We start from the raw sequence: 25,915 nt of genomic DNA on the forward strand, positions 1-25,915 counted from the left end.
CATTGAGCTAATCAATATTGTTGATTCTAATCTCATTGTGTGGAAAACCTGCCATTTCAAATCACACATCAATAGAAATGTCATGACATGTCAGTAAGACGTCCCACATCTTGCATCAAGAAGATCAGATTAAGGTCCACAGCAGACGGAAACATGCCAAGAATTATCTTGATATATAAACTGATATAGTCTCTGAAATTGTTGTGTTAAATGTCAACCGTTTAAATATTAAATTATAATTTCCAGTACACTCTGCCAACTTATACAAGAGTATAAGTTCATGAGTTTTTTATTTTTCATTGACAAAAACACAAAGGATTCCATTTGGACATAGTCTGTTTTAATTATTTGAAGACATTTCATTAAGTATGTGATTTCGCTTTCTTTGCTTGAAATAAGAAATTTTTACTTATATAAAATAAGTTCTAGACTTGAAGTTTGATTGGTAAATATTGATATTCTAGATTCTAGCACATATTTACTCATAATAAGTAATATTTTCTTAATATTAAGCTTTTATATCTTACTGAGATAATTAAGTGCAAAAACACTTAAAATAAGAAAAATATTCTAACATAAATCCCTCTTGTTGAGAAAAATTATCTTGTCAGAAAGAAAACAAGAAAAATCTCCTTAATTTAAGATATTTAATCTTACTGAGATTTCAGTTTTTGCAGTGTACAGTAGAACGATTTCACACAGATTTTGAGTTAATGGGGGACACGGTTTGGAAGCTATTGAAGAAAACATTTAACATTTTAAATATTGAATATGAAATATGACTTAAATATTTTATAGAGGATAGTGTGCCTCGTTAGCATGAATTACCACTTTTTTGTATTCGTTGGTCACGAGACGAAGCATTTATTTACAGGAGTGTTCGGAAATTGACGGTATCTGAACCTCCGAAATTAAATTAAGCGTCTTCACTTAAATTAGCATCACTTCACCCGCTGGGGTCTGAACGCACTTCCTCCTGGTTCCCATCTGGAGACAAATCTGCGCTAATTCATCAGTCAGTTGGGTCTGTCTGGTCCAAACAGATCAACTGAACTCTGTGAGGGTTGGACCCTGCGCGGTCCGGTTTGCGCTTTTACCGGGATTTATTTTAATTTTTTATTTTGTTGCGTGGTTTCGCTTCTCTGAAACGGACCGATGTTACACCTGCAGCGCTCCTCCAGAACGCCGCTCTCCTCGGTACCGAAGGCTCCATCCGTGTAGCCGAGTGGCGAGGCGTCGTTTCGCAGTGGCCACCAGGGGGAGCTGTGTGCGCCGGCTCGTTAGAGAACGGGGTGAAAACCGTTAGACCGGTAGAAGCAGCTCTGTCCTGCTAGCTACGGTGCTAACGGGCCTAACGGTTTTCTGCCGTCCTCAACAGAAGATTTCTGAGACAATCTGTGGAGCTGGTTCGGGCTCCGTGAGGAACTGCGGGGCTTGGTAGGTCTTGGCATGTTGTGAGTTTCTGTTGAATGATGTCTGGTTCTAGTTAAACAATGATCTGTTGTGTACAGGGCCAGTCAGGGTGAATGGCCCGTTGCCTTCCGACATTTTGAGTTGTAAGCAAAGTTTACTGTGAGTATTTCGAGATGTTACACTAGGTTGATCATATTGTAAGAAGTCTGTGTGATTTTATTTCTTTTTTTATAGAATCGAGCCTGCTTCAGTTGTTTATGCACTCAGTAAAAAAAAGGAGATTTATTTGATTCCTGCTATTAAAGTAGCTGACACTGTAAGATCTTTACCCGAAATTTACTGTTCTGTCCAAATTAATTTAACAATACTAACAATAATGGTGGTGGTGGTGATGAAGATGAAGATGAAGATGGTGGTGATGATGATGATGATGGTGGTGGTGATGAAGATCAGGGGTCCCCAAACTACGGCCCGCGGGCCGGATCCGGCCCCCTGAACAATACCAGAGAGCATTCAGATTTTTTTTTTTCATATATTGTATTTTTCGGTTTATATGTGGATTTTTCTTCAACCACCAGGGGGCTCTTGAGCAGGAAGTGTGTCCTGTAAACTGTGGGTGTTTTGTTTTGCATGACGCATTGCTGCCATCTGTTGGACTTTTGGGGAACTGCTGGACTTTTATGTTATGTACGGTTGTTTGCCAGCGGTAGAGCAGATGAACACGTGTCTGTTTTGAACGCCGCATTTCAGGTCGAGTTCTTCGAAGCAATGCCTGTAAGTAGCAGCTTATACTGCAAAACGAGCCTTTATGTTAACATATGATAAAAGAAGTAACTTGTTTATTGAATTAGTTTTGGAAATACCTGCGGGTGATTTGATTATGTGCTACGTCATTGCTAGCTAGCAGGCTGCTAAGATTTCTCAGGTCGTTATGTAGCGTTGCAGCTCATAGCATTCAGACGTAGCCGTTGTATCAGTTGTACTGAGTATCTGAATGTAAAACACTTCTGTAAGCTGCTCTGAGCTCATCCTGAGTTGTTTGTGTTTTGACAGTTTCACTCCATTCTACATGGAAATAAAGGAAGAACTAATTAATCCAGACTCGTGTGAAAGGAGTTTGGCTGATTAGTTTTGGTACAAACGCCATAGAGAGACCATTACAAAGTGAATCATTGAAAATAAAAAAGCTTCCATTAAAACGGAATTAGGTTTTAATAGGGAATTGAAATTTGAGAATGTTGTTGATCATTTAAGTAGCATCGAGGGGAAATGCTTTTTAACAGCTTTTTAAATAATACTGGGATCATTATGAGAAGTTGAGGTATAGATATTAGGATCCAGTAGATGGCAGTAGTGCAACAATAATGGATGCAAGCTGCTGTTGAAATCTAAAGAAGAAAGCGCCCATTTTCATTTAGCATCTGCTAGTAGCAACAGGAAGGATCAGCTCTTTTACTGTTACAGTTACCGTTCGGAAACGACCGTAATCAGTTCAGTTAAATCTAAACTTGGCAACTTTTTCTTTTTCAACCGTAATAAATGTGATATTCAATTGACCTGTTATGACTCAGATTTTGGATGTCCACTCCCCTATGCAGCTGCTGCATCGCTGTGGAAAACCTGGAGATATCTGCTGCTTATACAGTGGGGCAAAAAAGTATTTAGTCAGCCACCAATTGTGCAAGTTCTCCCACTTAAAAAGATGAGAGAGGCCTGTAATTTTCATCATAGATGTACCTCAACTATGAGACAAAAGGAGAAAAAAAATCCAGAAAATCACATTTTCTGATTTTTAAAGAATTTATTGGCAAAATATGGTGGAAAATAAGTATTTGGTCAGCTACAAACAAGCAAGATTTCAGGCTCTCACAGCCGTGTAACTTCTTCTGTAAGAGGCTCCTCTGTCCTCCACTTGTTACCTGTATTAATGGCACCTATTTGAACTCGTTATCAGTATAAAACACACCTGGCCACAACCTCAAACAGTCACACTCTAAACTCCACCATGGCCAAAACTAGAGAGCTGTCAAAGGACACCCGAAACAAAATTATAAACCTGCACCTAGCTGGGAATACTGAATCTGCAATAGGTAAACAGCTTGGTGTAAAGAAATCAACTGTGGGATCAATTATTAGAAAATGGAACAAGACCACTGATAATCTCCCTCGATCTGGGGCTCCACGCAAGATCTCACCCCGTGGGGTCAAAATGATCACAAGAACAGTGAGCAAAAATCCAGAACCACACGGGGGAACCTAGTGAATGACCTGCAGAGAGCTGGGACCAAAGTAACAAAGGCTACCATCAGTAACACACTACGCCGCCAGGGACTCAAACCTGCAGTGCCAGACGTGTCCCCCTGCTTAAGACAGTACATGTCAAGGCCCGTCTCAAGTTTGCTAGAGAGCATTTGGATGATCCAGAAGATGACTGGGAGAATATCATATGGTCAGATGAAACCAAAGTAGAACTTTTTGGTCAAAACTCTACTCGTCGTGTTTGGAGGAGAATGAATGCTGAGTTGCATCCAAAGAACACCATGCCTACTGTGAAGCATGGGGGTGGAAACATCATGCTTTAGGGCTGTTTTTCTGCCAAGGGACCAGGACGACTGATCCGTGTAAAGGAAAGAATGAATGGGGCCATGTATCGTCACATTTTGAGTGAAAACCTCCTTCCATCAACAAGGGCATTGAAAGTGAAACGTTGCTGGGTCTTTCAGCAGGACGATGATCCCAAACACACCACCCGGGTAACGAAGGAGTGGCTTCGTAAGAAGCATTTCAAGGTCCTGGAGTGGCCGAGCCAGTCTCCAGATGTCAACCCCATAGAAAATCTGTGGAGGGAGTTGAAAGTCCGTGTTGTCCGGCAACAGCCCCAGAACATCACAGCTCTAGAGAAGATCTGCATGGAGGAATGGGCCAAAATACCAGCAACAGTGTGAGAGAACCTTGTGAAGACTTACAGAAAACGTTTGATCTCCGTCATTGCCAACAAAGGGTATATAACAAAGTATTGAGATGAACTTTTGTTATTGACCAAATACTTATTTTCCACCATATATTGCCAATAAATTCTTTAAAAATCAGAAAATGTGATTTTCTGGATTTTGTTTTCTCCTTTTGTCTCTCATAGTTGAGGTACATCTATGATGAAAATTACAGGCCTGTATCATCTTTTTAAGTGGGAGAACTTGCACAATTGGTGGCTAACTAAATACTTGTTTGCCCCACTGTATGTGTATGTTTACTGGTTTAAAAAAAAACTAAAAAACTTTGGGGTTGTGGCTTATAGTCCGGTGTGGCTCATAGTTAGGAAAATACGAACTATGATCCTTCCTGGATTTTTTCTGTGAAGAACCCAGAGAATGTTATTTGATTGTGCTTTCTGAGAAACAATACATTTTTACATTTACGAACTCCTGCAATCGTCACACTTTTTCTGTTACAAACTGACTCCGACCCCCAGCAGAGAATGAAAACGTCATGTGGCCCTCAGGAAAAAGTTTGGGGACCCCTGCTTAAAGGTGAAGTATTATGTGATTTCCAGGCACATAGAGCCGTTTTATAGCACAACCAAGTAACTCTGTTACCTTCAGTTGTTACAAAAATGCTTTATATATCAAATACAACTTAAAAGAAATTTGACTTCCTGATTCAATGTCTTGAAATTGGGCCTCTGTCACTTTAAGAAGCTCCTGCTCTTTCTGAAGCTCCGCCTCCAGGAAGTCATCCCAACATGGCTCCTCTGTTGACCCTTTAACGGTTTTTCCAGCATCGCTCTGAGCAGCAGCTGCTATAATGAGCTCAGCAGCTGTTTGCTAATTGCTGCTGGCTAGTCTGAAGGAGCTGAGTGGGGGCGGAGCTGCTGCTCTGACCGGCAGAAGCTTGGAAACTTAGAAACTGGAGCTCAGGGGAGGAGCTGCGCCTCGAAGGCGGGGCTTCATTCACCCAGGCGTCTTGCAGCTGAATGGTTGCCAAGGAGATTAAAGAATTTCTCAAAAATGTATGAAAGTCAAGGCAACACTTCAGGTGTTTTTAATGAGGGAATAATATTAAGAGGGCTGCACAGTTGGTAGAGCTGTTGCCTTGCAGCAAGAAGGTTCTGGGTTCGATTCCCGGTCTTTCTGCATGGAGTCTCCATGTTCTCACTGTGCATGGTGGGTTTTCTCCAGGTACTCCGGTTTCCTCCCACAGTCCAACAACATGACTGTCAGGTAAACTGGCTTCTCCAAATCCTCCCTAGGTGTGAGTGTGTGTGTGTGTGTGCATGGTTGTGTGTCTCTGTGCTGCCCTGCGACAGACTGGCGACCCGTCCAGGTGACCCCGCCTCTCACCCGGAACGTTGGCTGGAGAGGAACCAGCAACCCTCCTGACCCCACCAAGAGATGGATGGATAATAATACAACATGATGTAAAGCTAAAAAAACATTGATTTTACAAAATACTGCTCCTTTTATTCTTCACATTCAGCCGCAGAATATTCAGATAATAAAAATGAATTCATCTGGCCTGACCCGTCTGTCTAGCCTGACCCGTCTGTCTAGCCTGACCCGTCTGTCTGACCCGTCTGTCCCTAAAGGCTTTCATGCCCCAGTCAGAGTAGATTGTTCTGGAAAAACGCTAGAAGGTTTTTTTGGCTGCAGCTCAACATGCAGACCTCTGGATTCGTGTTGATCAGATTACCTCAGTCTGTCAGTCGCCGCCTTTCTGATCTGGACCTCGTGGTTTTTTCCTTCTGGGTCAAGATGACAGTAAACTTGTACAACAGACTTCTGATTTTATAGACACATAAAATCACTGCATTTTCTAACCATCAGATGCTTTTTAACATTCATGACTGAATTATTTCTGTAAAAGGAAAATCAGAACATCAGAAAAAAACAAAAACCTTCTGATGAGTTTGATCAGATTTTCTTTAATCCTCCAGTCGTTCATGGCAGATTACTGTTTGTTCTGACCACAGTTCTGGTTCTGGTTCTAATGGAGGTTTCTTACTGCTAAAGGGAACTTTTCCTTTCCACAGTCGCCACATGCGTGCTCCATAAGAGGAATGGCAAAGACACAATGCAAGCAGTTTCCTGCTGTCGCCCCCTGCTGGTCAGGAGGACTGAACGCTGCTCTGCTGGGTTTCCTAGAAACTTTATCTTTCTTTTAATAATAAACTGAACTTCCTGCTCTAACTGGGATCAGCTGGAGCGTATGATGACTGGACTGAAATGATTTTTTGTAAAGAGCGACATGCTGATGGATATTCTTGGAATAATCATGTAAACTAACAGGCAGAACCATGAGACGTGTCACATTCATCTCCTTTATCAGCCGAGTTAAATTAGGAAGGAGCACCTGTCCACCGCCACACACACACACACACACACACACACACTGAGCTTCGCAGGGTCGACATTCTGCTCTGATTCCAGTCTCCTCATGTTTGCTCATGTCGGTCGCGGTTCGCATGCCGGACCTTAGTGTTCTGGTGATGCCTTCACTGACGGCTCAGAATAAATAAACATACCCGGATCAGATCACAGAGAGCCTGAGCTTCCTGGTGCCTTCAGCTCTTTTCTGGGTCATTACACGTCATTTCTTCTGCAGTTATGCTGCCACTGGAGAACAAGATGGCCGCTTCTCACTCTGCTACTTTTTCCTACTACTCTCCAGCTATTGCATCATCCTTCGCTAAAGCTGAGCCTGGTTCTGGTTTCTTACTGTGAGAATGTTTCTCTCCACAGTCGCCTCATGCTTGCTCAGCATGACAGACGGTAAAGATTTGATGTAATCTGCAGCGCTGGAGCCTCAGGAAGCTAAAATTCTAACGATCGATGAATGATTTTAAAATAGGTTTTAAAATGTTTTAGTTTTTTCATGGAAAAGCTGAATTATATTTTCACCAATAATATTTTTAGATCTTTAGAAATATCAAAGCCACATTGAAAAAAAATGCATTCTTCATGCTTTTTGCAAAGGTTTTATGTTTTTCTGTATATTAAAACTTAAAAATAAATGTCCTGTTTTAATGTGAAGGACCAACAGGAAGTAGAGAGGAACAGAGAAGTGGAAGGAAAACTAAACACAAATTACTACAAATACAAAAGGTCTGGCATGAATTTTCTGATCTTTGGTTATTATTTTAATTTTAATAATATTATTCTTCCTCCTTTAAATTTTGCATCATTTCCGGTAGATCAGCTGAATTCATCCTAATTAAACCCTCAGAGGTTTGTGTTTGGGGCGTAGAGAAGCTCTGGAGGATTAAATATTAAAACTCAGCTGAAGTTCTGCAGTTATTGATTGTTGTTGTGTTTCATGCTGTCTGCCGCTAGATGGCGCCAGCTGCTCCTCTGAATGTGGAAGCCTGTAATCTCAGCTCTGCATGTTTAACAGAGAGGAGGAGACCTGGGGGGGGCGGGGGGGAGGGGGGGGGCAGTTTGAGTTATGTTTTAATTATTTTAATATTATTTCTGATATTTCTGAGGGTTTTCTCCTCCCTGAAGCTCAGACTCATCCAGCTGAAACACTGACGGTCTGATTTCCTGCAACAATCAGTCCTTGTTTCTAATTGGCTGGGGTTTCGCCCCCCCCCCCCTCCCTTCCTCTTCCCCCGTCCCTCCTCCTCCTCTTCCTCCTCCTCTCCGGGTTATTGTCACTGACAGTCGGATTATTCCTCAGCAGCAGCAGCCTCTTCCTCCTCCTCTTCCTCTGCTCTCCGGCGGACATGCGGGCTCTCGGAGCGGATCTATGATTCCCGCAGCATCGCGGCTTCTCTGCACGGTAAGCGCTGCTGCTCCCGGTTCCTCCGGCGTGTCCGCGTCCTGTCTGTGTGCGCCCCTGGCCGCTGGGCCATGTGCGCCCTGGGGGACGGAGTTCTGCTGGGTCTGCTGGTTCTGAGGAGTTAAACTTCTGAGGTCCTGCTGAGCAGCCGGGGTGGGGGGCTGGAACCAGGGGCGCACATTAAGCCCCAGTCACCCCCCAAACCCCCCCTGGGTGGCATGTGGCCCCCAGATGTTCACCCCCCCCCTGCAGTGGAGGGTTGCTCACCTGAGGGCTATCATCCTCTTCATCCTCTTCATCCTCAGCTCTGTTAGAGAATGTCTCCCTGCGGGGGTCTGCAGGGGGTCAGGAAACAACCGATATTCTCAGCAATAATTAGGATTAATCTCCTTTTATCTCAGCTTGTTGCCTCCAGGAGCAGCGAATGAAATTTAGATGGACTTTTCCTCTGTGTGGGTAGAAAAGCAGCTGAGGATATTTTCTTATCCTCTCTTCATAATCTACGTCATAGATCTGCTGGTGACGAATATTTGACCCAAAACAAAATGTTTCACCTTCAAATCCACAGCAAAGTCTGAATCTGAATGTTTGTTGCATAAAAGTTTCTGCACAATCTGCTCTGTTGTCATTTTATCTGAATAAAAACAGGAACAATTTCCTTAATGTTTGGATTCGTTTTCTGATGCTGAATCTTGGTGTGAAAAATCACAACAGCCAATATTTGGTAGGATATAATATTCAGGGTGTCCTGCACAAAACTTTGCTTCTCAATAATACAAATTTGAGATATAAAAATATTTCTAGAAAAAAATAAAATGGCTAATATTAAAATAGCTGATAATCAATGTTTCTAATATCATAAATATTAGAGTGTACCTCTTTCTCTAGAACATGACTCCAAATTATTTGTGGAAAATGAATCTATTTTACAAAAAGGTTTTAAAGAAAATGCAGCTCTAAAGCTGGAATATTTGACTCTCCATTGGCTAACACTTCCAAAGCAGCCAATCCAGGAGGAGCTCTGATTTTCCTTGGTGCTGATTGGATGAGCTGCGATTGTTTCCACTTTGTGTGTGTTTGACGTTTTAACTGTTAAAACAGGCAGAAAGTCTCTGGGGTTCACTGGTTCCAGCTGTTTGTCGGCAGTTCCTACTGGTCCCAGTTCCGACTGGTCCCAGTCGGTACTGGTCCCGATCGGTACTGGTCCCGGTCGGTACTGGTCCCGGTCGGTACTGGTCCCGATCGGTACTGGTCCCAGTCGGTACTGGTCCCGATCGGTACTGGTCCCGGTCGGTACTGGTCTCGGTCGGTACTGGTCTCGGTCAGTACTGGTCCCAGTCCGTACTGGTCCCGGTCCGTACTGGTCTCGGTCGGTACTGGTCTCGGTCTGTACTGGTCCCGGTCGGTACTGGTCCCGGTCGGTACTGGTCCCGGTCGGTACCGGTCCCGGTCGGTACTGGTCCCGGTCGGTACTGGTCCCAGTGGCAGGAGGAGATCTGGACATTTAAAACATCATTTGTGTTATTGGAGACTTTTATCGACAGCCTGTAAACATAAACTACTGAGTCTTTACAAAGGCAAGGAAAAAAAGCAAATTAATATTTTGCACTTCAGTTGCATCCACTGTAAGTAATCAGCCAATATAATGTTTGTCATATTTAAGTTAAATAAAAGAACTATTACCTAAAATGGAAAATGATAAACGAGTATTTATGTATGTTTTAGTTTTTCTGACTCGCCCGGAACGTTAGCTGGAGACCAGCAACCTCCCGACCCGCTGAGGGAAAATGGATGGATCAAGTTTTTCTGACAGGAAATTTCCCTGTTTGTGTCGTAATGTCTGCGCTTGATGCAGCGTTCTGATTGGCTGGTTGTGATTGGTTGTTTATCTTCAAGTTAGGATGAAAAATTCATCTGATTGGATGGAAAATTGCTGTCTGTGATTGGCTGGTGGTGTGGCTCATTTACATACACATCTTCTGTAGCTAGGCTACGTAGCAGCAGAGCTACCAGAAGATGGATTGTGTGTGTGTGTGTGTGTGTGTGTGTGTGTGTGTGTGTGTGGCATGAAAACACACACACACTCACACCATGTTACGGTTTGTTCACACACTTTGTACACAGACATCAGACTCGTATCTAAGGAACAGTAGAGATGCTGCTGAAGCTGGGAGGAAGCTGGAGGACCCAGAGAGAACCACGGCTGCAGAAAGAGCCCAGGCTGGGATTCAAACCCACAACCTCCCTGCTGCCATGCAGGCGGCGGCGTCATTTCTTTGTGATTTGTTGGTGATGTTTGGTTGGGTCCAGTCAGTATTCTGAGGAAGTCGGAGAAGCTGTTTGATATTCATCACCACTTTCTCTGTTTTCTTTCTGAATCTCGTCAGCACTCCTGAGATGAAGCACAGATCTCAGAACCAAGCATGAACTCAGTCACAGCAGCCAACATCACAGACTGCATATCAACCACACACACACACACACACACACACACACACACACACACACACACACACACACACACACACACACACACACACACACACACACACAGATGCTCTTTAAGGCTCAGGTTTAATCGGCTCTGGATGCTTCATGCGTGTTTATGTGTGTTGGGGTGAGGGGTCAGGTTTTCACGTTTAGCATTTCTTGGTAATGTTCTATCTATAGAGCAGATGAAGATGGGGAGGGGGTCCTGCACTGGGGTCTGTGATGGAACCCGACTTAGATCTATACCTAACAGATCTAGATCTGTAGATCTGCATGCTGTTCCTCCTCATCAGGCCGGAAGTTGAGCTGCTCTGAGTCCGAGTCTAATCGCTGGAAGATGATTCAACTCGTCTCGGAGTGGAACCAATCACAGATACCGAAAGCATGCATGTGTGCATCAAAGAGCCCAGATAGCGATCAGCGCCGCGCATGCGCAGCGTTGCCGGCCCGGGGCGCAGACGTGACTCCTCGGATGCCTAAACAAATCAGCGCGGCTGCTTTGGGTATTCAAATCAGTCGGATGTGAGGGAGGAAAATGTCAGGGAGGCGAGCCACTCTCCAGGAGGGGTGTGTGTGTGTGTGTGTGTGTGTGTGTGTGAGAGAGAGGTGGGGGGTTTTGGGGGTGGATGCCCTATAAGGGAACAGATTTAACAAGCTCTGATTGATGAAAACATTTCCAGGCCGGTTTGTTCTGCTGCTCGCTGCACGAGCCTCTGATTTATTCTAGATCAGTAAAAGTTCTTAAATGTAGGGAATCAATTTCTGTAAGGAAAGTGATGCTGCCCCCTGCAGGCGGGGGGGCGTCACTGTTTCAGTCAGACAGCTGAGTTCAACGTCTCCTCACCAGATGAAGGTCTGGCAGAGGTGTGTTTATGGATAATCCTAATATTAATCTGTTGCAGCAGGACAAAGTGAGTACGTGCTACATGAGACGCATCGGGCGCCGCGCTGGGGGGGCGCCAAAATAATGGTGGAGAAATGATTTCTAATCTGCATTTTCTCTGCTGAGCAGCTGGTTGTTTGTCTGTAAATGATGTGACCAATCAGAGGCGCTGATCCAGACACCGGAAACGCTGATGACGATGCGCCGTTCACGTGTCCCTGATGCATCGCGTCACAGCTTAGCATCTCCTGACATCATGCAGCACAGACCCCTCTGACCCAGACTGAACCCAAACCCAGGAACATCTGTTTTACCGGTAAATTCAGCTGGAACGCGAACAGAATCAATGGTTCTAGATTCTGATGACATGGAAACCTTCAGATTTATATTCCATCGGCTCTCATTCACGTCTCACATATTGTAATAATAACGGTTATTGGAGCTGTGATTGTTAACATCCATCCCTCCGTGGGAGCGGAGGAGCTCGGTGCGCCTCCTCCTCCCATCTCCATAGCAACCAGTGCGCTCTGCTCCGTCTTTACTGGTTTTTCTGCTCCAGTTTCTTCTTATGGGCCGTTTCTCTAACCATGCCGCGTTCAGTCCTTTTTAACTAAAACCATTTCCTGTCCGCCACAGAAACAGAAAAACAGTAAATATTGATTATTGATTTGACCAGTTGTTTGTTTGTGGGTTAATAAATATGGTTAAAATGGAAAACATGAAATTTTGACAATAATAAAACTGTCCAGCTGCAGGAGGTTTTGGAGCAGACAGACGCTGTGAGCCGGTCCAGTCGGCTCGGTTCTGCTTCGTCCTTGTTCTTGTCCAGATCTGCTTCTTGTTGTGGGTTTTTGTCTTTAAAATGGCCGATTGGCCTTTTGTTGTAAACTGACTCTCTGTCACCATCAACACCGAATGAATCCCTGCAGTTCCTCTAATAGACAGTAGGTGATGCTGTTGAGAACAGCAGAGAAGTGGCAGCAGAAGAAGAGTTGGACAGTTTGACCTCTGACCTTCAGGTCTGACCCGGTTCTGATCCAAAGCTGCTGTTTCATCGTCTCCAGGCAACCAGAGGAAGGTCTGGTTCCACAGCAGAACCGTCGCTTCAGTTTTTATCTCTGCTGCTCAAAACGAGGTCAGTTTTAATTAAATTCAGAAATGTGATAATTGGGTTTGTTTTCTGTGTGATTCCAGAATAAACCTCATTTCATTCAGCTTCAGTATATTCATGACTTATATTTTTGTTTTAATATGATGAGGAACTAAAGAGCATTTTTATTAATGTTCTCTTAATTTTTAGCATTTCTCCTATTGATGAGCTTGAAGGCTGAGATGTTCTGACATATTTCAGGATAAAAGTGGTTAATAAATATTTAAAAACAAACTTTAATGTTTCAGACGGTGGATTGAAAAACGGGCAGGAAGCTGCAGGAGTTTTTCCCGTCTCTGCTGCACGTCTGAGGTTCTGTTCACTGAAATGAATCGGCTCATTGTTCTTAGAAATATGTGAAATTATTTAAATCGTTTTCTGAGCCTCCGGCCCGGCCCGGCCCGGTCCGGTCCGGTCCGGTCCGGGTCAGCACGGTTCTTCAGTCTTTGGACGTTCGTCCTCTGAAAACTCATTTCCATCACCGATAAATGAAAACTGGAAACTGCAGGAAAACTCCCACAGGTTCTCTGGGACGAATGTTCTCCAGAACCGAGCCCCAACAGAACCCTGTGAACGGTTTCTGCCTGTAGCTGCAACATCCTGCAGCTCCGCATGAAATCCAACATCTCTGTCATATTTGTGAAACGCTGCTGCAGAGCCTGGAGGAAGGCCTTAAGAGGGCGGAGAGCCTTTTATCCTAATGCACTTCAGGTCTCCAGAGGAAGCAGAGAGGGGGGGGCAGGGAGGGGGGGCAAGGGGCGGGGAGGGGGAGGGGCAGGAGAGAGAGAGAGAGAGAGAGAGAGAGAGAGAGAGAGACGGGAACAGAAAAAAGGCTTGGAAGAAGAACAAGGAGTGATGTTTGGAGGAGGAAAAGAACAGGAAGCTCAGTGACAGATGATCCTGACGGGGCGTCAGATGAAGGTCAGAGGTCAATCAGTGATGGGGGGAGGAGGGAGGGGCCTGGGGTAAAGGAGGGTTGGTGGGGGGGTGATGGTCTCAGGGGGCATCAGGACTCAGATTTCAAACATGATCCTTCAGGAGACGAAACTCTTCCTGACTCATCACTGGAGCGGATCTGTTATCTGAGCCAGAACCACAGAGGTTCTGGTTCTGGTTCTGCAGAGTGTGAGGGCAGCGGGGGGGTCAAACTGAACATTGACCCTCGCCGGCTGCCAGTGAGTCAGAGCGATCGCTGCGTCCTGAAAAGGCAGCGCGGTTTTATTCTCTAATAAGAGATAAATTTGGGTCTGAAGGTTTCTGTGATTCTGTGGCCGTCAGCAGCAGAACCAGAACCTTTATTCTGGATCAGACTGCTGCTCTTTAACCCGGAGTCGGGCCATCAGGTCCCAGTTTTCCTTCCTGTGAGCCGCTCTGATCTGCAGGACGATCCGGGTCGAAGAAGAAACGTGTTTCAGTGAAGAGGTGAAACCTTGAAAAGCCTTCAGGCCTCAGACTCTGATCGGTTAGCGTTGGACGAATCTAATAACGGATTAATATTTAAAACTTAATCAATATGAGGGAGACACTTTAATGTCTCTGTTTGTCCTGCTATGGAAAGCAGCCTGGAGTCGATCATGACGATCACCTATCGATTGAATCGTTAAATAATTTGAATCGAATCAGGAAGGAGTTCCAGGCTCCAGGATGTCGATGCGTGAAAGTAACTCAGACCAGGAGTCAACGACCTCCACGACCCAGGAAGCCACTTGACCTGCTGCTCCAATCATTTTAAAGAACCAACGTCTTTACGTGCTGCTTGCAGCCCGGGACCCTCATGTTGAAGACCCCTGCTGTAACCCGCTGCAGCCTGCAGAGATCTGCTGTTCTCATGACGTCCATCTTTATGATTTCATATCTTCAGTCCAGAACCAGCTGACATGATTCCCATCAGATCTGGTTTCTCAGACGTTTCCGTTTCCCTGAAACATCAAACGAGTCGTGATCCGTCGGCGTGAAGCTGCAGCCGCCGAGCGCCAGGAGGACGACTTCAGGCACACCTCAGAGTGTGTGTGTGTGTGTGTGTGTGTGTGTGTGTGTGTGTGTGTGTGTGTGTGTGTGTGTGTGTGTGTGTGCGTGCGTGGACGTGCGTGGACGTGCCTCTGCATTTATTGCAGTGAGTTTGTGTTTGATGTATCTGACCTATGCTTGACACCGAGGCTCCGCTGATTCCATCTATCAGGCCAGCTTCAATCTCAGGAGTCTGGGTGAGGCTGGTGTGTGTGTGTGTGTGTGTGTGTGTGTGTGTGTGTGTGTGTGTGTGTGTGTGTGTGTGTGTCACAGTGATCCTCCACAGAGCAGAGATTAGAAACCTTCATCAGGTGTTTCTGGATAATTAAAGGAACGTCCAGCCGTGTGTTTCTGATCTCAGAGTTTTGTTTCTGATATGAATCCATAAGTTTGTGTTTCTGCCTTATAAAATATCTTTGCAGTATTAATATTCCTGTGTGCAGATGGTAAATATTGGAGCAGGCTGCCTGGGCTTTAAGCTACAATAGAAGGAGATGAGTCGGTTTCATTCGGACCCATAAATGGATCCATGAATAATCTGTCGGTTTTTATTTGATCTTAATCTGGATTTGATTCTGTTCCTTAGCAGAATCGAAACGCATGTTTAGTCTGAAACTAAAAACGGAAAGTATTGTCTTCATTATACAATATTTAGCTGAATGAAACTAAATAACTCAGATTTTCATAAACAGGTCTTCAACATAGGGGTCTCAAGCCTGAGGAGGTTCACAGACGAACCTCATGGGGTCATGAGGTTCAGAAAAAACTTTAATATATTTTTCTAAATTCAAGGTTATTTCCTTTAAATACACATTAACATGAATTCAACATGTAACAAACAGATTAAAGGAATAATAAAATAATATATTCCAGTCAGAAATGAACATATTTAAAAATCTGACTGTTACATTTAACGTTCTGCAAAATAACAGTTTGTTCATTATTAGGATTCGGACTTATGTTTAAAATAAAAACATGACATTTGAAGGACAGAAACGTTTTAGCTCTGCTTTGGACTGGAACTACATTCCTGACTAAAGTCTGGTTGTTGCTCCGTCTCTCCATCAGTTTCTGGTTCCAGGCTGAGAAACGTCAAAGGTTTCATGTTAAACAGTAATAAAATAAACGGCGTGTGTCCTGGAAGAGGTGAGGCGTGTGCAGATTCCCGCCGGACAGAGTAAAAATGAAACGATAAGAGGAAACACGCAGAGGGAAGCAGATTCTGAATGCTGCAGCGCCTGACGCTGAGTCGCATGCAGCCGCTGCTGCTGCAGCAACGCATGCAGCGGCTGCTGCAGCAACGCATGCAGCCGCTGCTGCAGCAACGCATGCAGCCGCTGCAGCAGCAACGCATGCAGCCGCTGCTGCAGCAACGCATGCAGCCGCTGCTGCAGCAACGCATGCAGCCGCTGCTGCAGCAACGCATGCAGCCGCTGCTGCAGCAACGCATGCAGCCGCTGCAGCACTTCCTGCCAGCTGAGCCCAGAACCGGAGGAACCGGGCCCAGCAGAACCTTTAATGAGACTCTGATTAAAGTCGGAGCAGATTACTGGTTTACTGCTGGAAACCAGCAACAACCATCTTCCTCACAGATCAGCCAGAACCGGGAAGCCGGGTCCATCAGGTTGCCATGACGACCCGGCTTAGCAGAACCCACCAGAAACTTTTTACACTAACAGACATTCATCCGATTCAGGACAGACGGTTATTTTAGTAAATGATTTTTCTGACAGTTCATAGATATGCAAACTTATAGTTCACTTATAGTTATGCAAAATTATAAATATGTTATAAGATTAAAATAATTTAATACATTTTTTAATAAGAAAATTAACATTTAATCGCCTAAAAGCCGAACGCAGGGCTCCTCTAGTGAACGTTTGGCCATTTGTTACTCAGGATGAATCTGCAGCTAAAACGGGTGAAAAACTCCAACATGTCAGCTGGGCTGAGATTATTTATGGATTTATTCTTTAATAATTGGTTCCAGAACCAGGTGGAGCTAAACCTGGACCAGTTCTGGTTGGAGCAGAGAATATTTTTCATCTTAAATGGTTTTATTTTTACATCTGTGACCCTGATGCTCCTTCAGCTAACGACCGTTTCTAGAGTCTGTACACTCAGTTAATGATTAATCAGTTACTAAATTAGCTGACGATTATTTCAATAATCATTTCATCCCTAATTAAAATATTGCCATAAATTCATAGAATGATCAGATTTGTTCAGTGAAATCTTTGGACCTTCATAGTGATGCAAACAGAAGATGGAGGATTTCTGATCTGACCGCTGCAGAAGGAGCATCAAACAGAAACTAAACTTCTAATTATTTTAATAATCAGACCACACCGGGTTCAGAGACCAGGTTATGAGAGGTCAGAGATCACTGAGGTCATGCCGAACGGCTGTACTGTCCATGTGAGCTGCGTTCAGACACAGGTTGTTGTTTCTGTGCAGCGGTTCACGGCTCAGCTGCGCCTGGCGCCACAAGGCCGAGCTTTGTGTCGCCGTCTCTGCAGTTCAGTCACGTCTCTCCGTCCATCAGCCGTCCATCAGCCGTCCATCAGCCGTCCATCAGCCGTCCAGCTCCCGCGTTATGAACCAGCAACAAAGAAATAAAAACTCCGTCATCACAGGAGTTGGTCTGTTTTCTATAGAAACAAATCACTGGTTTATTTAATGAAATGAGCTTCAGACCTTCGGTATCAGCAGCAGGTCGGATGTTTGTTCAGGTCTGATCCGGTTTCATGTTCAGATTCTGGAGTGGTTTTACACTCCGGTCCAGCAGGGGGCGCTGCTGTAGGGGGAACACTAACCCTGTCGGCCATGTTGTGATTGAGGCAGTTTGTTCCTTTATTAATGCAAATGTGACAAACAGCTTAACGCCTTTAAATCAATTGTTTTAGTGGACAGTTATCAACCAAATGAACATTTTCAATTAAAAACTCATTTCTGCTGCTAAGTATCAGAATAAAGAGACGTATGAGCTCAACACCAGATATTTATTGTTTTTAATCTGTTCTTCAGGTTATTAAGTCATCAGGTTGGTTTTACTTTAAAGAAATCCTCGAGAAAAGTGGACGCTGACATTAGCATTAGCTGCTACGTGGTTAGCACTGAGATGCTGTTTTAGGCTTGAATAGCTTAGCTTACAGGCTAACACTTTTAGCACAACTTGAACCCAACAGCCGCCTTTCCCACCGTCCAATCAGATCGTTTAAAAACAGAACCTAACCCCCAGTGGACCAGAGAAGCAATGTCGTCGTTCATGCGCTAACTGCTGTTAGCAGATGTTGCTTGTGCGTCAGATTTACGGGCGTACTAGAAACACGCAAATACAAAGGTTCTGCTCAGGACTTCTTTATATAAAAATACAAATGTAACGTGTTAAAGTCTTTATGATTAAATAATCAAAACTTGTGTTGGAGTCGCAGCCGTAGCTTAGAAATGTGTGGAGGAAGGAAATCTGTCCAGCTGACCCCGACTCCTCTCAGTTTATTTCCAAAGCGCTAACTCACTTTACAAAATGAGCTGATTCTGGTTATTGATCACAGAACCAATATCAGTTTATTATTAAGTTTTCTAACCTGTTCATGAATTCGCCGTAAAGGTTCAGAAAGTGTTTTTCATCCACGTAAACATTTATAATAGTTCAGCTGTTCTGCTGCTGGTTGTTTATGTCTTCATGAAGTTTGATGTCGGCACGTTCTCTGCTGGCCGTTTGCTGATCACATGTTTCTGATCATATTGATGATTAGAGCCACAGGCTGGAGGAGATGAGGATCTTCCTCCTCCATCGCTGGCTGAACCTCAAACTTCCAACCAGCCGAGTTCAGAAACCAGGGAACAGATTTTCCTGCCTGGATAACGGAAAACGCCTTGAAGACGAGTTTCAACCTGCAGCTGATGTGTTTGTGTGATGATATGATCCTCCGCCGTGAGTTTATTTAACACAGAGCCAACAACATTCGGCCTTGTGCGATAAAGATGCGGAATATTTCTATCGGCAGAAAGCAGCAGACAGACGTAGAACCAGACCGGAGGCTGATGAGATGCAGCCCCAAATGAGCTGAAAGCTCTGGAGGTAAACGCAAAACGAGCCGGCGGAGAAGATGATGCAAGAGAGACGCCGCAAATGAGGGATGAAAACTGATAAAGTGGAGCAGCAGGGGTGGAAGGAGGTAAAAGCGTGTGTGAAAACGACAATCACTGAAACGGAGATAAACAGAAAGCTGGAAAGCAGGAGGAGGGAAGGAGGGAAGGAGAATCCTGATAAACTGGCTCTGGAAATTCATTCCCTCTGAAGAAAAACCAATTCAGGAGATGGGAAAGAAAAACCACTGAGGAAGATGAAAGGATGGGAGAGGAGTAGCTTAAGGGGAGTTGGCGCACGGACAGGTGGCGCTTCGCCGCCACCGCCGTGTAATCACCTAATGCACTGGAGGACAGGGGGCGGGGCTAAAGAGAGCTGGGGAGGGAGGGACAGACCAGCCTCTCCAGCCTGGGCGTGTCGTCCCCAGTTTGTCCCCAGTTTGTCCCCAGTTTGTCTCCAGATTGTCTCCAGTTTGTCTCCAGATTGTCTCCAGTTTGTCCCCAGATTGTCTCCAGTTTGTCTCCAGTTTGTCCCCAGATTGTCTCCAGTTTGTCCCCAGTTTGTCTCCAGATTGTCCCCAGTTTGTCTCCAGATTGTCCCCAGATTGTCTCCAGTTTGTCCCCAGATGAATCCTTCATTGATCCTCCCAGTAAATCAAACTGGGAGCTTATGGGAGACGTCCAGATGCAAATGGTTTCCGGCTGCAGCTCACTGGTTGCCTTTCAATTCAAAGGTTGTCGGTTCAGTTCCATCTTCCTCCTCTGACATGTTGATTTTCATTTAAAGAGGGAGTTTTATGCAAAATCAGATTTTTATTTTTCAGATTTCCATCAAGTTATAAAATTATCCAATCATCAGAAACAAACCTGGAGTGTTGCTTTGACTGAGAAAAGCTGTAATCTCCATGGCAACCATTCAGCTGGTCAAAACGCCTGACTGGACCTGGCTCCGCCTTCGAGGCGCAGCTCCTCCCCCTCTCAGCTCCTTCAGACTAGCCAGCAGCAGTAAGCAAACAGCTGCTAAGCTCATTATAGGAGCTGCTTCTGTAGACAAACGTTAAAGGTTAACAGAGGAGCCATGTTGGGATGACTTCCTGGAGGCGGAGCTTCAGAAAGAGCAGGAGTTTTTAAAGAGGCAGAGGCCCAATTTCAAGGCGTTGCATCAGGAAGTAGGTTTTACGTCATATTTCATATATGGCATTTTTATGGTAACATTATTATTTGACTATGCTACAAAATGGCTCTATGTGCCTGGAAAATGCATAAAACTGCCCTTTGACCCCAGGCTGCGTTTCGGGGTCTGACTGTGTGACGGTTGGTCCTCACCATCAGCGAGTCTTCAGGGAAAACTCTGGAACTTTTAGCTCCTAATTAACAGAAGTCGTCCTTCCATCATCTTCCAGTTGTCAGAGAATCATGGAGGCCAACCGGTCCTGATGGGACCCGGGGTCATCCGTTGCCTTGGCAACGTTCCTTCACAGGAACCCATTCCGAATGCAAAAATCTGATTTGATCTTCATCGACGGCGTGTCTGAGGGGTTTCCAAAGTGTGGCCCGGGGGCCATTTGTGGCCCCTGAACCGATTTTGTGTGGTCATGAAAAGGAAAACATCCTCTCAGTTCACAGCCTGTAAAGGTCAAAGTTTAAACTGGAATCGAACCCTGAACTTTGTGGGTCAGCTTCAGCTGATTTGATCTTTAAAACTTTAAGCTCAGCAGCTTGATGCCGACTTGCAGCTGCTGCAGCACCAAACCGTCCAGACTTCATCTGCAGCTCCGATCGGACGCTCAGCTTTGGACAACCGATCCACTAAATGAACTTTTCTCCTCCCTTCTGCTTTCCAATGTTTGGAGTCCAGCTTTACTTGGCTGTAAGTTGGACACTGAGGATGAAGAAGTGATCAGAAGAAGAAGAGTGAATGGAAGGAAGAGCATTAGAGGCGACCGTAAAGAGCTGACCGACAGTCTGACCGCAGGATGCACTTCCTGGAACGGATCGATACGAGCTGACCGAGCCCTGCTGGAAACTCTCCAGAGCCTCGGAGTGTGTGTGTGTGTGTGTGTGTGTGTGTGTGGGTGATGTCATAATGAAGCAGTAGAGATGGCCGTGTCTCCTTGTTTCTCTGTTCTGGTCTATTAAAGCAGATTTATCTGCTGATCATCGTCTCTCTGGCAGCCAATCAGAACGCTGCATTGGGTTTTTCTTCTTCTTCTTCTCCATCAACCTGCTCTCAGCGTCTCTGACTCTTCCTAAACTTGTCCGTCTGTCACCAGAACAAGATGCTGTGAAGCTGCTTCTCTCTTGGCTTCGTTTGTTCAGAAACGATAACAGCGAAGGAAGAAAGAGGAGTTTTTGTTTTGAGGCACCGTTTGTTGAGTTACAGTCAAAAATGAACAGCAGCAATAATTTGGTTAAAACTCATAAGAGTAAAAAAACGGAAGCTCATTTTTTAAAGTCATATTTTCACCGTGTTCATTTATAAATGTCACAGTTACAAACTGAAAATGTAAAAGCTAAATATACTACATATAGCTCAAAGCTAGCTAAATGTTTTGGCATGCTAAATATGTATTTAGTGAGAAATTGTTACATTTCGGTGGAATTGGTGGAAATATGATTTTACGTCAAATGAAATAACCAAAATAATTGCAGCTAATTTTTGATTATATAACTTTAAAAGCGACGCCTCATGAATAAATGAAACTGAATCCAGTTTCAATGACATCATTGCATGTCCTCCATCAGAAGCGTCGTAAGGAAACGTGGAGCATTTTGGGTCTAAAAGGTTTCAGGTTTTTCTTTCTGCTCTGAATTCACAGGCGGAGTTTAAAACTCGCCTGTTTCCAGCTGAAAGGTGAATCCGACCCAGAAACCCAGCGGATTCCTGACGACACGAATAGTTCAGGACTTTGTGCCGTTTGGGCGTCCAAAGGGAAAATCTGTCCCGAAACCAGGAAGTGGTTCTGAGCTCATGGAGGATCCCTGAACGTTGGGATCAGGAGCCGGACCTGGCGGCTCCTGATCCCTGAACGTTGGGATCAGGAGCCGGACCTGGCGGCTCCGCCTCGTTCTGTGGAGCCGAGTTATGTGCGGCTCGCTCCTCTTCCTCCTCATGCTTCCATCTGAGCCACTGAAATATTTAAGAAGGTTTGAGCTATTTTGGGAATGTCTGTCATTCAGCCTGCAGCCTGGAATCACAACAGCAGCGACTCCGGACCTCAGGACCCGGTACTGGCAGGCGGCACCGCCACAGATCCAGAACCTGGACGTCCAGAACCTGGAAACGGTTTGGATCGATACGGATTCTGCTTCAGCGCAAGATTTAAAATGAACACAAGACGGGTCCAATGAAATATTTAACATTTATTTTAAAGATTTCTTTTGTAGGATTTTAATCTCTGCATCTTTGTAGAATTATATAAAGCAGGGAAAGTATTGAACATGACAACATTTTCTGCTTTTAAGATCAAATTAAAAGCAGATGCAACAACCCGAGAAAACCAAACAAAATGACATAAACGTCAGCAGGAGATGAACCGGAAACCAAAGCTGTGGTGGAAGCATCATGCTGCGGGCTTTTCTCAGCATGTAGTACTGAGAACATTTAGGGTCATGAAAACGGGTTGAACTCACACCTGAGTGAAGCAGAGGACCAGTTTCCTCATTCAATTTTCATTGATCACATAATTTACATTCCAAAAATAAATTAGTTGAATAAAAACACGAATTTAGAAATAAACTTTTGTTTTTTAATAAGTTTTGTCACTAAGAAGAGGTGGGGCTTATTTAGCAGAACTGAAACTGTTTCACATCATGAGTCAAACTGGATGTTTCCACTGGTGGAAACTACGAAGAAGACAGGAAGTTGCAGTTCTTCATGTTGGAGAAGACGTTTTCATTTGCATGTTAACGTTCATGAAGAGAGACGTTCTGATTCTGTCTCAGCGAGTCGAAGAGGTTCGTTTAATAATCTGGATGATTATTAAACCGAGGGGCGGAGCCTGGCCACCGTGGGGCGGAACCTGGCCACCGCCGTGGGGCGGAGCCTGGCCACCGTGGGGCGGAGCCTGTCCACCGTGGGGCGGAGCCTGGCCACCGTGGGGTGGAACCTGACTGTGGGGCGGAGCCTGGCCACCGTGGGGCGGAGCCTGGCCACCGTGGGGTGGAACCTGACTGTGGGGCGGAGCCTGGCCACCGTGGGGCGGAGCCTGGCCACCGCCGTGGGGCGGAGCCTGGCCACCGTGGGGCGGAGCCTAGCCACTGCCTAGGGGCGGAGCCTGGCCACCGTGGGGCGGAGCCTGTCCACCGTGGGGCGGAGCCTGGCCACCGTGGGGTGGAACCTGACTGTGGGGCGGAGCCTGGCCACCGTGGGGCGGAGCCTGGCCACCGTGGGGTGGAACCTGACCGTGGGGCGGAGCCTGGCCACTGCCGAGGGGCGGAGCCTGGCCACCGTGGGGCGGAGCCTGGCCACCGTGGGGCGGAGCCTGGCCACCGTGGGGTGGAACCTGACCGTGGGGCGGAGCCTGGCCACCGCCGCGGGGCGGAGCTGGACAGAGCCGGGCAGAGCCTAGCCGGGCCACTGAGGGGCGGAGCCTGGCCACCGGGTGGAGCTTGGCTGGAGCCGGACTGCAGGTTTACATCAGAGTTGGTGTGTTTGTTGTGTTTGAGCCACAGACCAACGGCTGTCTCAGATATTTTCGCTCCTGGCTGAATTTATTTCTGTACATTTAGGATTTAGTGATGAAAGTGTAAGAAGACGTGATGTAACTCCTCGGGTTCGCTCTGCTTCGTCTGTTTGCTCATTTGGGACAAACTTATTGACTCGACAGCATGGATTTTTCATCCTTCGGTCCCTCAAGGTCGATGTGTTTTGCTTGAAAAGCGGCGCTCTGCTGCTCGTGTCTTTGTTTAATATAAATCCTGTGTTGTGCAGAGTCATCGACTGTCAGCCTCAGTTTGTCCTGCAGCCTGCAGAGACAGAAACAAGAAGACGAACCGAGGCGACTTTCTGACACTTTGAGCCCTCAGTCAGCAGAATCTGTGTTTCTCCCTCTGCGTTTCCTAAAAGCTTCACTTAATCCCACATATTCTCCTCTCGTCTCCTGGTTGTTTCTGCAGAAATCCACTGATTCACCCGGGAAAATACAGCAAAATCTGTCGAGCCGAAGATGTTCGGAGTAATTCGTCCCCCAGTTGAATTCAATCTGAACTTGTGCAGCCATATTGCATAACTCTGCAGATTAATGGAGCGCGGCTGAAAGAATCAGGAATGAAATGAACAGTGGCTCTCAGCTGCTCGGCTCCTGTTCCAGATTAAAGAGCAACGATTCCCTCACACAGAGCAGAATATTAATATTTACTCATATAAATACATTTTGTTTCCTCTCCACGCAGCATCGCCGAGACGGAAATGTTTGGTTTTCATATAAACAGTCAGAAAACCAGTCATTCTTACTGCTGAGGCAACATATTGATTATCATGACATGATAATCAATATGTTGGTGCTGCACAGCTAAAATAACATAAATCAGGTTAAATGACAATTAAAATAAAGTAATAAAACGTCTGAGTGCCAAAAAACCAAAGAATGAGTTTTTAAAATGTCTGCAGCTGATGTGAAAAGGACGTTTCCTCCAGATTAACAAACGACGACTGCAAACACCTGGTCTGCTATCAGCCGTAATCTGGACCTGGGATCAGATAATCTGGACCAGGGATCAGATAATCTGGATTTGGGATCAGATCATCTGGACCAAGTATCAGATAATCTGGATTTGGGATCAGATAATATGGATTTGTGATCAGATAATCTGAACCTGGAATCAGATCATCTGGACCAGGGATCAGATACCAAGGATCAGATAATCTGGATTTGGGATCAGATAATCTGGATTTGGGATCAGATAACATGGACCTGAGATCAGATAATCTGAACCTGGAATCAGATAATCTGGACCAAGTATCAGATAATCTGGATTTGGGATCAGATAATCTGAACCTGGAATCAGATAATCTGGACCAGGGATCAGATACCAAGGATCAGATAATCTGGGCAAGGGATCAGATGATCTGGATTTGGGATTAGATAATCCGGATTTGGGATCAGTTGCTCAGCTGACATTAAGGATCTGGTGGGAATCTTCTCATTTAAAGATCAGAGAGGAGGGAAGGCGCCAACCAGCCTTAAGAACAACTAATACATCTTAAAATTGGTTCTAAAACAACCAGCCGCTGCTGTAAAGAAGCTAATCTGGAGGATTAGGGTCAGAGTGTCTGAGTGCCAGTTGGTAGCGATGCACTGATGCATCCTGATGTATCTGATACTGATCAGAAAACAGCTTTTTTTAAACAGACATAATGTACTGAGTTATAAATGTATTTGTTACAGCAAAATAAAATCCACCAATAACTTTACAGTCTTGGTCAGACATGTAAAACTTTAACCAGTTAGCAGTAAAACAGCCAAAACAGGTGGGACAGAAACAGGCTGACAGCCAAAGAAATAAACTAACAAACGTTCATTCACATGTTCAGGAGCAACCAGGGATCCTAAATATGATGAATAAACCACGACGTCACTCAGAGCAGAACGAACAGAATCTGGATTATTCACAACATTGTCGCCGATCTAGAATCATTTTCAATATCTGCACCGATACAGATATTGATCTGGGATCAGTGCGTCTGCAGCGCTAAGGTGTTTTGTAGAAGCTGTAGCCGTGGCGACGGACTGACACCTGGATGAGGAGGATTATAACAAATGGAGACGAAGCGAAGGCGGGACATCGTTCCCACTGCAGGCGAAGGCTGATGCCACTTCCAGGACTGGATCAGATCGGACTGGAGTCACATGGAGGAAGTTTGGCTCCACAGATTGATTCATTCTCAGCTTCTGCTCAGTGGTTGGATGTGTTCAGAGTCACCTGGTGACGTCATCGTAATGTGGGGCCGAGTCGTCTGCGTAGTCATGGCAACTGATCTGATTTCTCGTTATAACCTGAACATGCAGATATGAAACAGGAGGGTTCCCAGGACTGAGCCTTGGAGAACCTGGGATGTTTTTGTGCTCTTTTCTGCCTGTATGGATTATTATTATTATTATTGT

At 45.2% G+C, this 25,915-nt stretch overlaps 1 protein-coding gene across 4 annotated transcripts in view; it reads left to right on the forward strand.

The window, feature by feature from the left end:
- The first annotated feature begins 7,944 nt into the window (after positions 1-7,944).
- pcbp4 (poly(rC) binding protein 4) overlaps positions 7,945-25,915 on the forward strand; it is an 83,905-nt gene continuing 65,934 nt past the window's right edge. Inside the window, exon 1 of one of the 4 annotated variants that reach the window (XM_081606766.1) lies at positions 7,945-8,187. The gene's annotated coding sequence lies outside the window, so the exon portion shown is untranslated. The remainder of the gene's footprint in view (positions 8,188-25,915) is intronic. The other 3 variants (XM_081606770.1, XM_081606769.1, XM_081606767.1) reach the window with 3 other exon arrangements.

Source organism: Poecilia reticulata, chromosome 5 (assembly GCF_904066995.2).
Source record: "Poecilia reticulata chromosome 5, P_reticulata-male-v2, whole genome shotgun sequence".
NCBI classification, from domain to species: Eukaryota; Metazoa; Chordata; class Actinopteri; order Cyprinodontiformes; family Poeciliidae; genus Poecilia; species Poecilia reticulata.